Below are 14,235 nucleotides of genomic sequence, written 5' to 3'. Positions count from 1 at the left end.
GGTGCTTCACAAAACAAAAGTATTCACATGAACTGTCTTCTAAATGAACAACAAAAATTTCTCAATAAAAGTGGGAAATATAAAACTCTCCATTAAAAAAAAAGAAATATCTGTTGAAAATGAATGCAATCATATGACCGTAGTCCCACAGAGCTTGAAATTCCATTTTGCAGAATCACAAGCTTCACTTGCTTAGGTCACAGGCAGCTGTGATAGTTCATAATTACAAGGACATTAAACAGAAAGAAGTCTAAGTAGGTCAGAGATGTAGGTCACTAATCATCTGATGCTATTCACCCTATTTTAAAATTTCTGAGGACTAATCCTTCCAGTATGTGGGATTTGAGGCTTGCCTTTTCTGCCAGCCTTAGCATAACAGAAAAATACAAATAATTGCATACCTTTGAAACTAAAAGGCTGCATGAATATGGGTCATCTCAGCAGGTGTGGCTATTCATCTGTACAGTTACAGATGTTATCATCCATTCATGCTCACTAAGGTATTACACATCATGACAGTAATCTTATAGTAAACTACACATGCAATAGATGTTTGAACAGCCCCTTTGACTACTGTCCCTCACCCTTCCCACTATACAGTATTCAATTGAGGCAAAAAGATTGTAGAGAAGCACCTTGCCAGTTAACTGGAGAATGATATCTTTTGTCTTCGAAAGGGAATGTTGCTACAGAAGAATGATAATTCAGAAAGTATAATTTTTATACTTTTTATGTTTTGAAATTATAATATAGTTACATTTCTTGCTCCCCTTTCCTCCCTCCAAGGCCTCTTTCAAATGACCTGCCGTGCCGTGCTTTCTTTCAAATTCACGGCCTCTCACTTCAATAATTGTTATTGTGTGCATAGATGTCTGTGTATGCACATATATAGTTCTAAAAATAACCTGCTTAGTCTATATAATGCTGTTGTATGTATGTTTTCAGGACCATTTGGTACTGAATACAAGTTTTTTTTTTAAATCTTCATATAGGAGAATGTGCTTTCATTTTGATTTTTCAAAATTATGTACTATGTGTTCTAGAAGGCTTCCCATTCAGAATGACCTTAATTGCCACAACTACATGTTGTGTTAGCCTTATAAAATAAAGTGTCTCCACTTTTAGGGCATTATACCCTAGTATATAACTAATAACATAATGTATCATGAAGAATAAAATATAACTGTATACCCATAGATAATTTCTGAAGGTTTTGCTCATCTGTGTGTGTGTTGTTTACTACTTTACACAGATGGTGTTGAGTGTTAAATTTAAGCAATAAAAAAAAGACATTACCATGGTTAGGAAATAAGTTTCAGAAACCTTTTAAATCTGCTGCTCTGAAGTTCCAGAATAACCTTTGGCTTGGCTCTGCTGTTGTAGAACCTTGGAAGTTTGTAAGAAGTCTGCGTCAGCACACATCTGTGCACTGACTCACCATGGGCCCTGCATTTAAAGTCCCTCACTGTGAAGAAGTAAGCTATCACTACAAAATCCATGATTCTTCTAGTAAAATCATTGTAGTCATTGTAGTCAAGATTTGGTTCATGGTTCTTCAATGACATGAATTTAACAAAGAAATTACTTGGCTTAATTCTTTACTTAGTAATATAACAAGTGCACATGTTACTAACCAAGTCTCTCTAAGTAACTAGATATAATGATAAAATATTAGGTGCATATTTACATATTTTCAGAGGTACAAAAGGGCTACTGAGATATGCAAACCTTGAAGTGTCAGACTCTTAGAAAGGGGAAGGCAAAAAATAGAGCCCCGCAAAGTGATTTTTTTACCTTCCTAACTAACAGTCTTTTGCCAGATCTTAAAAACAGAGAAAAGGAGGAAAGCCAACTGAAGATGGGAGTAAAACAGAAACCTTCACTTTCTCGTGAGCTTGGAGAAATAACAAAATGGTTAACTTCTTGGAATACCTTAGGAAGTCTTTAATCAAAGTCTAAAACACCTTCTCAAAACTGGGCCTGCTCTTCTAAAACTAAAACTCCGCTTCAAACAAGTTGAGTCTCACAGTATATCAAGATACTACTCACCTACTCTAACTCTGCCAAAAGAAAAACAAATAAATTTTCCTGGAGGATGGGAACAATAACCAGACCCACGAATGATCTTGAAAATATATCAAATGTATGACATAAGTTATCAGCCACACAAAGAAAATGTATCAAATGGCTGAAAGAGAAGACAAACCATATGGTTTTTAAAATGAGTTATGAATTATTATCTTTACAGTAATTATGATTCATCAGATTAATGCAGATAATACAATGGATGAGAAGATGTAGCGCTTGAGACACACATCATTGGAATCAATAGCAATTTATTGTGGTTCTATGCAGTGGTACTAGAAAAATGAGACCAGCTTTGCGACCTGTCTTAGAAAATATAAGGACTGAACTGAAGATGTTAACAAGTTAATTAACACTAGGCCACCTAGACCAGAGAATTCCTATGTTGTATGATAGGAAAAGAGGGAAAAGGACTGAAAATAATCTTCAGTGTTTTAGCAGGTGAATCTCTGTACTGGAAAGGATCCAGGGACTGGATGGGAGCATGTTTCGGTGTGTTGGTAATGTTCTACCATTTGAAATGAGTGCTTCTTCTAAAGAACATAAAAATAAAATTGATGAAGTTTTTAATTTGTGTACAATGTTGGTTAGATTTCCAATAACATAATCAAGAAATAAGACAACATATGAGAAGAAACTTGCCTTGCCTATTTAGATGTTTAGATACCCCATTACGTGTATGTCCTACAACACAGTTCATGCTAATGTCAGTAAGGGGAAGGGCAGAGGATCATGGAATAAGTCTACATTAAATTCTGCTGGGAGCTCCTATAAAAAACAAAAATGAGTAAGTTACACATTGACAAGATATAATGCCACAGAATAAATACCCTCAACCCAAAAGGAAAAGGGAGGTAGGTCAGAAAAGCAAGAACAAATGTCAACAGAGAGAACATCCTGGATTTCTAGCATCCTGAGATGCTGTGGTAGAATGCAGATTCCTCAGGGCTAAGCTATCAGGTCCATGTAGCTAACTGTGCTGAGGGCTTCCTCTTTGGGCTGGCTTTCTGTACTGCCTGCAGCTACTTTGAGCAGAGGGTTCATGGTTCTGGAATATCTAGCTTTCCTGTATTTTTATTACAGTTGCAATCTTTCCCACAGCTTCATCGATCACCCACACAGAAGTTGCTAACAGTAACGACATCCCTGAAACACAGTATTTAGCCACCCAAGTTTTCCTCTGAAATGTGGGTGGAAGCACCCATGACCTCACTACTCTTGCATTCTATATGCTTCCCCTGGACACGGACAAGGCCTGCCATCATCATCAGCTAAGCTGTGTACCTTGAGCCCCAAGTGTCCAGGTTAGTTTAGACCTCGTCTTTTAAGGCCCAGTGATATAAAAATGGCAGAGCCTCCTGAGATTTCCAAGATCTTTTAAAAGGAGAGGTGAAAGCAAGCAAGAAAATACTCTTCTAGAGAATCCCAAAACAGTTTCCAGACTTTTCACACTTTAAAGACAACATAAGACTCTCGGAATTAAAAGAAAAGGTTTTGAATAGTCTCATGTTACCTCGGCAGCATGGCTGGTAAATATACAGGAAACTGCTTCTGTGTTACTTGTCGGAATCCACGTGGTCTCGCGTAAGAGTGAGCTGTACAGCACTGTCAGGCTTTCAAGGAGGAGAGAAGCCAGAGGGTTAAGGAGGAAATCTCCTCAACTCTGAGGAGAGAAACATAACACCATGAGTCACGGTGTCTTGCACAAAGGAGTGAGTGCTCCATCCAGTTCTTCACTGGTGTTAGCCATTCCAGACAGCAGCATGGTCTGGTGAATACAGTATAGACCTGGCTGTCCCCAGACCTGACTTTCTCTCTCTGTCCCCTTGTACTTCCTCCACTCACTAACTCAGCAGAAGAATCCCTGCCTCTTTGCATCTCAGCTTCCTCTTCAGGTCAAAACTATTTTAACTGTAATTTTCTTTAACCTGAAGTGAATAACTAAGATTTTTTTAAAGACGGCAATCTACAAAGACCCTGTATCTCTAACCTCACAGAGCAGCTCCAGACCCCAGGACATTCACAGAATGTTAAGATGAAGGAACTCTCAGATGCTATGAGATTAGGCCATGGCAGATGTCTGTGGTTTGTAGCTAACTATGTTTGGTGGCTTTTGCACTCCAGCCCCAGTTGGGATCCAGTCAAGAGACTGCTCCTTAAGTTCATGGGCCTTAACACTTTCTGGGGATCGCTGTTGGTCATTTCCATTTGACCCTTATAATTTGTTATTCTCACCTGAGTCTAAAACTGGCCCTCCACATTTTTCTCCATTCTCTGGTCACTCCCCACCAGGACACTTCTTTTAATCTCCTAAGTGGAGTTTACCTTTTGAAAAGGAAAACAAGAAAAAGGTTTTGAAGACAACTCCTGCTCTTGTTTCCATCACAATGCATGTCACATCCCCTTGTCCCAAGAGACCTGCCAACCCTGAATGGAAAAAGAACAAAACATTTCAACACACTATTTTCGTTCTGCACAATAAATAGTTCCCATTCCTACCTCATCATGAGAAAGATGGAATCAGAGCTCTATCAGGAGCTAGATTGTTTGGTATAGAAAGTCCTGTATTCTGAAGGTGGCTGATTCTTCAGTCTCTCTGAGCCCTGAGAATATGGGCCTGGGTGTGAAGCAAACTTTTTGCCTCCCTATACATACTCTCTTCTTGGTGAAATACCTTTCCACTAACGCTGGCTACTACATTTGAAAATGGAGTTATCTAGTATGGACGTCAGTAGTTCTACAGTGCCTATTATGTGTCGCACACAGCTCTAAGCATTGATAAAAGTGATCAAATGAATCTCTGCTTTCATAATCCTTTCACAATAATGAAGAGAAAAAAAACACAGCAATAGGTACGTAACATGTAACTATCAGAGAGAACCATGAAGAAGAAATTTGAATTGGAAAGATCATCTTGAAATGATCTGATTAAAAAGGAGTACCATGGGAAGGATGACTTGTAGAAGAATTTTACACTGAATAATGAGAAGAGGCTTCAGTCACAGAGACCAAATAGGAGTATGAGGAGGTGTGTGGATGGGGGGGGGGAATATGGTGTGTCTGTGGGGAATAGTGGGGGGGAAGTATATGAGTTTGTATGTCTGTGTGTGGTATATATGAGTGAGTGTGCATGTATGTGTGTGGGTGTAGTATATATGATTATATGTAGGTGATATGTGTGATATATATGATTGTGTATATGTGTATTTGGTATATATAGTTGTATGTATGTGGTATATGGTGTATATGAGTGTGTGTCTGTGTATGTGGTGTATATGATTGTGAATATATGGCGTGTGTGATGTATATGAGTGTGTGTATTTGTGGAGTGGTGAGTATTTCCAAGTTGTTTGTGAGTGTATGTGCACGTCTGTATGTCTGTGTGATGTGTGTTGAGTGATGTTTGTGAGTGTATGTGTATATGTGTGTGGTGTGTGTGTGTATTGTCATCATTGTAGTGGTCATTGTTGTTTTGGTGGTGATAGTATTTGGTTTTCGGTTTTGCTTATTAGTTGGGCAGTTGGGCAGTTGGTTGATTTTGTTTAACTGTGTAAAAGAATAGGAATAAAATAACCCCCTTTACTTTTCTTAAAGAATTATTCATTTATTATGTATTATGTTTTAGCTATCTGTATGCCTGTAGGACATAAGAGGGTTCCAGATTTCATTACAGATGTTTGTGATCCATCATGTGATTGCTGGGAATTGAACTTATGACCTTAAGAAGAGCTTTTGACCTCTGAGTCATCTAGCCCTGTGTCCCCTGCATTTTATAAAAAGCCAAAGTAAGTGATAGGATAAGCTTTGTCCCTGACATCATTACTGTCTTTTCACTACTGGGCTAAAACCCTCCTTCCGGCTACTCATGCCAAAATGTTGGCATACTGCTTCCTATGTGCTCATCCACTTTTCATTACTATAAAGAGGTCCCAGCCACTGTGGCACAGTCCTTTCATACCAGTGCTTAAGAGGCAGAGGAAGGCAGATCTCTGTGAGGACAACCAGCCTAGTCTAAAAAGTGAGTTGTAGGACAAGCAGGGCCACACAGGGAGAACCCAGAGACAGGTTAACTTTAAGAAGTTCATTTAGCTTATAGTTTTGGGTGACATTATTCTGGTAAAACTTATCCCGAGCTCTGAGAAGCTCTCCTTATTTGCAACACATCATGGCTGGTGCAGTAGTGGAAGAGAGTTGAAGCAAGAACATTCATCACAGGTCCAGAATGCATGAGGGAATTAAGGCCCCATATTGTTGCTTAAAGACCCAACCCAAGCTAGGGATGGCTAGCCCTGCCGGAAGTAGAGAATCAAATCTTCTCCTTTTTTCTCCTTCTCCTTCCCCTTCCCCTGCCCCTTCCCCTTTTCCTTCTTCTTCCCCCTCCCCTTTCCCTTTCCCTCCTCCTCCTCCTCCTCCTCCTCCTCCTCCTCCTTCTCCTTCTTCTTCTTCTTCTTCTTCTTCTTCTTCTTCTTCTTCTTCTTCTTCTTCTTCTTCTTCTTCTTCTTCTTCTTCTTCTTGTCAGTTTCAATAACATTACATGACTTTGGTCTCTCACATAAGAACATGTATCTTAACAATAATGAACACACATACACAGTCACATGCACACACATACACATGAGAGAGAGAAAGAGAGAGAGAGAGAGAGAGAGAGAGAGAGAGAGAGAGAGAGAGAGAGAGAGAGAGAGAACATCATTCTGATGCCCGTCAGGAACCCTCATACACAGTAATTCAACCTGCAGAAGATAGAAAGTTAGGAAGTTGAGCACATTGTCCACTGAGACTGCAGGTTGGCAAAGCTGTCCTAATTTAACCTCCAGAACTAACCTAAGCCCTCAGGTGTATCTGGTTTACTTTCAAATGCCTTCCCTAGAAGAATAGCTTAGCACACAGAACTCCACACGTGCAGTTATGAGGTTATGTGTGTACATTTCATTTCCCCTGGCTCCAGTTGCATTCTTTAGAAACCATTTCACAAATGTAAGACTATTTGAATCAAACCAGACACAAATATCTTGGTTGTTTTCAGCCTACCCTGCTTCTGAAGCAACTGAGTTTCACTTGACTTTAAGTTGGCTTTTTTCAGACCGCTCTACCCAGAGGCATTTGAAAAGCATCCAGAAATCTTTTGGGAAAAATCTTCACCCTTTCTCCCTCGGGAAAAAAAAAGTCATGTCTCATAATCAGTAAGTTCAGATATATGAGTATGCATATTGCATGACTGTAAGTTCTCTGTGTGTCTGTCTCTCTTTTCACACACACATACACACACACACACTACTTAGCTTACTGCAGTTTATATGGACCTATAATAATAGGCCAGCTCAAGAATGATGCTGGCCTCAACATTAACAGAAACGTGAGGAGGAACTTTCCACTGTCACATACATTACTTTGGGGGTATGTAAGCTTCCAATGTGGTTGGCATATGAGAAGCAAATAATAGTTTTTCCAGATTCGAGTGGAAACACCAGCCTTGCCTAAGCATTGTCTTTTTACTTTTGGAACTCAAGATTCACCCAGATCTGGAAAACCAATGCATTTGTAATTGCAGCCTGTCCTCCTAGGGAATGGCCTGGTTTCATTCAAACTCTGCTTTGGAAGGCCCATCTCTAACAGGAAGGATCTGTGGGCAGTTACACATTAGCCTAGCAGTGACAGGTTCCATATTTTATCCAAGCACCAAGACAATGAACCTCTATGGTGATGCCTTCTGGGTTCTCTTCAGATATACATTGTACACACAGAAAATTAAAGGTAGAGTTTCACTATACATAAAATGACTTAAAGACAATGGTTATACTGCCAAACTCTTCTCAACCTTGGCCATGGACATTTACTTTTGTATGAGGAGCAGTTAATGAAGAGACTCATAACTGGTTAAAGAACTAAGAACAAAAGCCTGGAATTGCTTAGTCTCAAATGGGTCATTTTTATTAATTCCCTCACCAAGGCTCAGGGGACACTACCTGGGAGAAGGTAAAGTCATAGGATCAGAAGTGTTGTGAAATGCTCTTTCTGGATACGAAACAGCCATTGCACTTACAAACTCGCAAGAGTGGTTACCTGCTTGAAAATGTGATCTATGTACATATACATCTGCAGGTGTCCATGTAATGTTGGGGACCAGACCCTGCCACAAGACTTTATCACAGCTTCGTTTATATTATTTTATGTTAGGTTTCACCACATTAAACAAGTATTTCTTGAAAGCTTGAGCTCCAGTGATCCTTCTACGTTAGTCTACCACACCACTCCACTGTAACAGAGTGTTGTTACTATGGGATGTACCCACTAATGAAAGAATAGCAAAACCTTACTGAAAAACACCAGTAACTTAAAAACATATGAAGTGGGGTTTCCTCACAGGTTCAGAAAGAAAATATTCCTGAAGATCATTAACTTTGGAGACCAATGCTCCAGTTTTATGAGACAACAAGATTCTATCACAATAGACTATACCCTATATCCATGAGCAAAAATAAATCTCAGTCCCCTTATGTTGTTTTTGTCAGAGTATTTTATCACAGTAACAGGAAAAGAAAAAAGCCAAGATACTACTCTCATAAAAACAAAAGCAACAACAAAATGTCAGCATACACAGCACTTTGTCCACATAAACCAAAGCTGCAGCTAAAGAGCTTTTACCAGCTGCTTCTTTTCCATTCATAATTATCACATCCTTATCGGTCTAATACAGTCACAATGTAAAAATACTGAACCTTTCTGTATATAATCCAAATGCCCACCTGTCCTCCAAATTCTTGAAACAGATCCAAGCCTTTGGGTTCTGGAAACTGACCAAATCAGAGTAATATCCAAGCTTTTATTGAACACTGATCAAATCAAACTATTAATCTTTGTAAGTCATCATTTCTAGTTTTTGTAGCCATTGAAGCAGTTTCTTCAGATGAAGAATTTCAATCTATACCCAAAAGAAAATCTATGACAGGAAAAGCATCTGCTTCATAGATTAGAGTTACTGCTGAAACCAAGGATCACTTGTAAGTTTATTTGGAATCCTTCTTTCAGGGGATAAGAGATTGGGACAGCCAACACGATCTACTTGTTGTTAAGATGAACACTTGAGAAAGCTTCACTTTAGGAGTAAATGAGTTTCACACACCAATACTATTTCTGGAGCATAGTTTGCAAACAAACTAAAAGGTAGAAAAGAACCTTCTGGAAATGCCATGTTTCACTACCCTCCCCCACACATATACAGCCAAAATGCCTCCCACTTTTAACACAGGAAACATTTGTGGGATGAGTGTGGATCTGGAAGCATGGAATGTTGTTACCAGATCAGCTACATTTGAAATAAATTAAAAGTTAAGGTCACAGATGACTTGGTCCTATGAGTTTCCGGTTGTGTTTTTTAAGACCTAACTCAAAACTTACAGACTTCCTAACTTCTCCTTTCTCCACATTTCAATTCTGTTAACTTCTTGACCCAATCATTTTTTATTTCATTGGCATACTATAGTGTGTGTGTGTGTGTGTGTGTGTCTGTGTGTGTGTGTGTGTTGGGAAGATAGTATCTCTCAAAATCAAGCCTTAAATCTTAATATTAAAACTTGACTATTTGTAATTTAGCTATATTGTTTCAAAAAAATGATTGAAATTATGTGAAAGACTTGAAGGTTGAATGATGCATTTTAAAAGCACTGGGCAGTGGTGGTACACGCCTTTAATCCCTGCGCTTGGGAGGCAGAGGCAGCTGGATTTCTAAGTTCGAGGCCAGCCTGGTCTACAGAGTGAGTTCCAGGACAACTAGGGCTACACAGAGAAACCCTATCTCAAATAAATAAATAAATAAATAAATAAATAAATAAATAAATAAATAAATAAATAAAAGATTAAATGCAACCTAGAAAGTCTACCAGCACCAGCCTCATCCCAACTTGTAGAGAGCCTTATTGAGGTGCCATGCCACCTGGCAGGAACTTGACATAGACCAATGTGAAGTTCTTCTCCCAGCCTTTGAGCAGGAACTCCTGTGTTAGCCATAGTCCCCTTCACCTAGGGTGGAGTACTCAGACCAAGGGGAAGCCCATTGTTCAAGAACCTGCAGTTTCCTGAGAAACACTAGCCACTTGTGGAGCAACTGAACCAGTTCTGCTGAGAAGCTTCCAGCCTTTGGGGGAAGGGTTTTCCCCTGCCTATGTATTTGGAGTTCTTCATTAAACTTTGAGACCTTGAATAGCAGGTGTTGTCTTGATCTCCATCTCTTTTTGCCTCCTTCCCATACATCCCCAGATTCCCTTCCAGGTAACCCGTTCAATGTAACTGCAGGCAGTTACACCAACTCTACTCAGCCAGTCAGGAGAGATTTCTGCTCTATCAACTCTTGATAACCAACAGCAGCCTCAAGGCATCACTGTTATTTTTACATTTGTTATCCAGAGCTTTACCGCTACTCAGATACACATTCCCCATTTCAGCTTCACTTCCCAAGTATGCTTACAATTATTCGGTGAGGAAGAAACCCTCTTACCAAAACAGAAGCACCTAAGCCCCCATCTTTACTGTCCTATATAACTTCAAGCTTATGACTAAATGTCGTCGTATTCCATGCTCTCCGGACAATGGGGATAAAGCTGAGAAAATTCCCATCAAGTCAAACTAATTATGTACCTGCTTAACCCCACTCCAATGACTCAATCTGAAACACCTTTTCCTTCCTTAGAAGACATGCTAAGCCACAAGACCCCTCATTCTCTTTTCCCTGCACTCTCTTCTTCCTATTCCATTACTCCTCCTTTCTGATTCAAAACTGTCTATGCAACACTTGCAGAAATTTTAAAAATACAGCTATGTGTTTTTATGAATTTACTGGCATTGATTCATGCCACCAGTCAGTCATTCCTTCTCTTCAAACATGATGAAATCATAATGATTCATAAGCTTTACTTGGAAAGGCTGCAGAATACAGTCTTGTGGGATTGATCAGATATTATATTACCCAAATAACTCAGTTTTTAAAATAATAGAATAGCTGCACCCTACATAAATCTAATATGAGAGTGGCTTTATATAAGATTTTGGTTATATTTGACACAAGAGAAAGTGAGCCTGCAGGAATGTGGAGATTTGGAATCAATGGGATCTTTGCTCCTTGAGGTGAGTGGGAATCCAATAGCTAATTGCTTTGACAAAGAAGTAAAACTCTAACCTACTCATCTTCAAATTCCGTGAAACCAATAGTCACATGGAAATTCTAAAATAACCAGAAATAATAATCTGAAGTAAAATAGTAAAATATCCACGTCGAGAGAAATTATCCAAAGGATACAAGGGAAAGAGATGGATGTTGACCACAGTTCAGGGCCGTAGGAGGTAAACAGTCATCTTCTGAGATCTAAAGGAAAACAGACTAATTCAGTCTCTCTCTTTTATTTTTACCAATCAAAGAACACAGCAGCAAAATCTTAATGTTTCTTTGACAGACATCAGTTATGAGAAAGAGCAGAAATAGAATCCCACCAGTGGCAGTCCCAGTTCAGTAAACTCTGAACATTACATAGATTCTCTACCACATCAGTTAAGCAAGGATAGCTCATACCCTTGGAAAGGTTTAATGGTTCATTTATGAAATCTGCAGCCTTCTCTCGTGTTGACTACTACTATAAGTAATTAATTAACCTCATTAAGTTCACCTTACATTTGAATTTTAAAAATTTTGTGTTAAAAGCAATACTCAAGCACTATAGAGTTGAATATAGAACACAGTATATGAAAGGTATATAAAACAGATCTATTTTTTCAGAAAGTTATTTTTCAAAATAAAAACATTTCCTGTTGCATACACAATGGATTTTCTGTCACTCATTGAAAAAAGACACTGAAAACCACATCAACTCGACTTTTTGAAGAGGGTCCTGCCAAGAGAAGTGGGTACTGCCAGGAGAAGAGGTCATAGTTCCAGTTTCCTTCTAACAGCGCTCAGGTACAAAGACATTCTTCTCATCCAGTTCCTCCCTTGTTCATATCTTGACACAAAAGTTCACAACGTTTCTTCTCTGTCCCAGGAACATCTTCGAGCAGAGAACACTGTGTATCATGCAAAATGTCACACTGACACCATTCTAACTGGAAAGTACACATTTCTGAAACATCCTGAAGTCCCATGTTCCCTTTGATAGGGTCATGTTCAAAATTTACTGTCCTCTAGAGAATATTAAGAGGCCACAAATTTGCTCTGATGACATTCTGTGGCTGAAAAATATCCTTAGAGACACAATTCTAGAGTTCTCACAGAGCCAAGATTCTCATCCTTGGGAATTTGTCAGCACCCAAAGCTGTGTATCCAGGCAACCATGAGATGAAACAAGAGGTTGGATATAGAGCAACAAAGAAATGTTATGAATTTAAGAATCAGCAAAATATTCATCCTATGATCTAGCTGTCTAGTCATCCTTCTCACTGTATGGTAATGATTAAACAGGACATTCATGAAGGAGACAAGTGAATTCCTCATCTTCCGATTCCTGTCCTTTTCATTTCTCCTGATGTCCAATGGCCATTCCAGATCTGTCATCTGTGTCATATGGCCAACCTTAGAAAACGTGTCTTCCACCCTTATTGTTAGGCCAGCGCTATGCCCGCAGAACTCCCTCTGCTCAGCACAGCTCATCTTGTTAGAACAGGTGTTCCTACAGTTCACAGAACTCAAAAAGGTCAACAAGCTGAAGGGGCCAAGTGAGAAAGCCTCAGTTCCACTTGGGAGGAGAAGAAAGCAACTACAAGGGGGGAGAGAGGGAGAGACCTGGGAGGGAAAGAGGACAGGGGAGGGGAGAGGGGAATATTGATATGATATTGGGTGGGGGAAAGGACTGAAGTCCTGAGGGCCAGAAGAAAGAATGGAAACATGCAACCTCAGGAGGTAGGAGGTTGTAGGGACCCTCAAGAATGTACCAGAGACATGGAAGGTGAGAGACTCTCAGGACTCAAAGGGAGGGACCCTAGATGAAATGCACTGCAGTGTGGAGAGGGAGCTTGTAGAGCCCACCACCAGCAGAAAGACAGGGTATCAAATGAAGGGGGCAGCATCCTACAGTCAAAAAACTCTGACTCATAATTGGTCTTGTCCAAAAGAACTACAAGGATGGAACTGGAAAGGATCCTGAGGAAAAGGTCCAGTGACAGGCCTAAAGTAGGACCCAGCTCAAGGGGAGGTCCCAAGGCCTAACACTATTACTATGGAGCACTCACAAAAAGGGAACTATCCTGCCCTCCAAAAGACCAACAAACAGCTGAAAGAGATGCAGATATTTGCACCAAACCAATGGACAGAAGCTGCTGACCCCTGTGGCTGAAATAGGGGAAAGCCAGAAGAAGCTGAGGAGGAGGGAGACCCTGTAGGAGGACCAGCAGTCTCAATTAACCCTGAGATGTCTCAGACACTGGATTACCAACCAGGCAGCATACACCAGCTGATATGATGCCCCAACACATATACAGCAGAGGACTGACAGGTCTGTGTTCAGTCAGAGAAGATGTACCTAACCCTCAAGAGAATGGAGGCCCCAGGGTGTTTAGAGTTGGTGGGAGTTGGGGGACATCCTCATGGACACAGGGGGAGGGGAGGAGGAATGAGATGTAGAACAGTTGGAGGGTGGACCAGGAAGGGAATAAAATCTGAAGTATGAAAAGAAAGAAAACAATAATAATGGTAATAATAATAATAATATACATTATATGAAAATGCAAGTAACTTAGAGCCACACCCAGCATGCTCACCCTACCCAAGGCCCATTGTGTCCTAAAGCTTGCTGATCCATAGGAATGAATTGACAGTGTTGAGAGATACACTGCCATGTCTAGAGCTCTAGGATCATCTCAGAACTTCAGAACCTCCTCCAGATGACCCTTCTGTCTAGTACATCCCTTAAGCACTAATCTAGAATCAGAAGAGTTGAAACCACATGGCTTTAGGGTTAGGATACAGGAATACTAGTTCCAGTCCCCTAGAGTGAATTTAACTGCTTTACCTCCCTTCCACTAATTATTTCATCTGAGAAACTGGAATTCAGGATTCCAGTTCAGGGTGGTTTCATATAGGACGTTAGATTAACATTGTGAAAGCATTTTACAAGCAGTGGTCACCTTAAATATCAAATTTATTTTCTCTACTGATGCTAATTACTAGGG

At 39.9% G+C, this 14,235-nt stretch overlaps 1 pseudogene; it reads left to right on the top strand.

Annotated features, from left to right (window-relative positions):
• Positions 1 to 3,607: 3,607 nt before the first annotated feature.
• LOC127666298 (actin-binding protein IPP-like) overlaps positions 3,608 to 14,235 on the top strand; it is a 135,379-nt pseudogene continuing 124,751 nt past the window's right edge.

Source organism: Apodemus sylvaticus, chromosome 15 (assembly GCF_947179515.1).
Source record: "Apodemus sylvaticus chromosome 15, mApoSyl1.1, whole genome shotgun sequence".
In the NCBI taxonomy this organism is placed as follows: domain Eukaryota; kingdom Metazoa; phylum Chordata; class Mammalia; order Rodentia; family Muridae; genus Apodemus; species Apodemus sylvaticus.
Note: the sequence above shows the minus strand (reverse complement) of the source record. Positions and strands in the feature narration are given on the sequence as shown.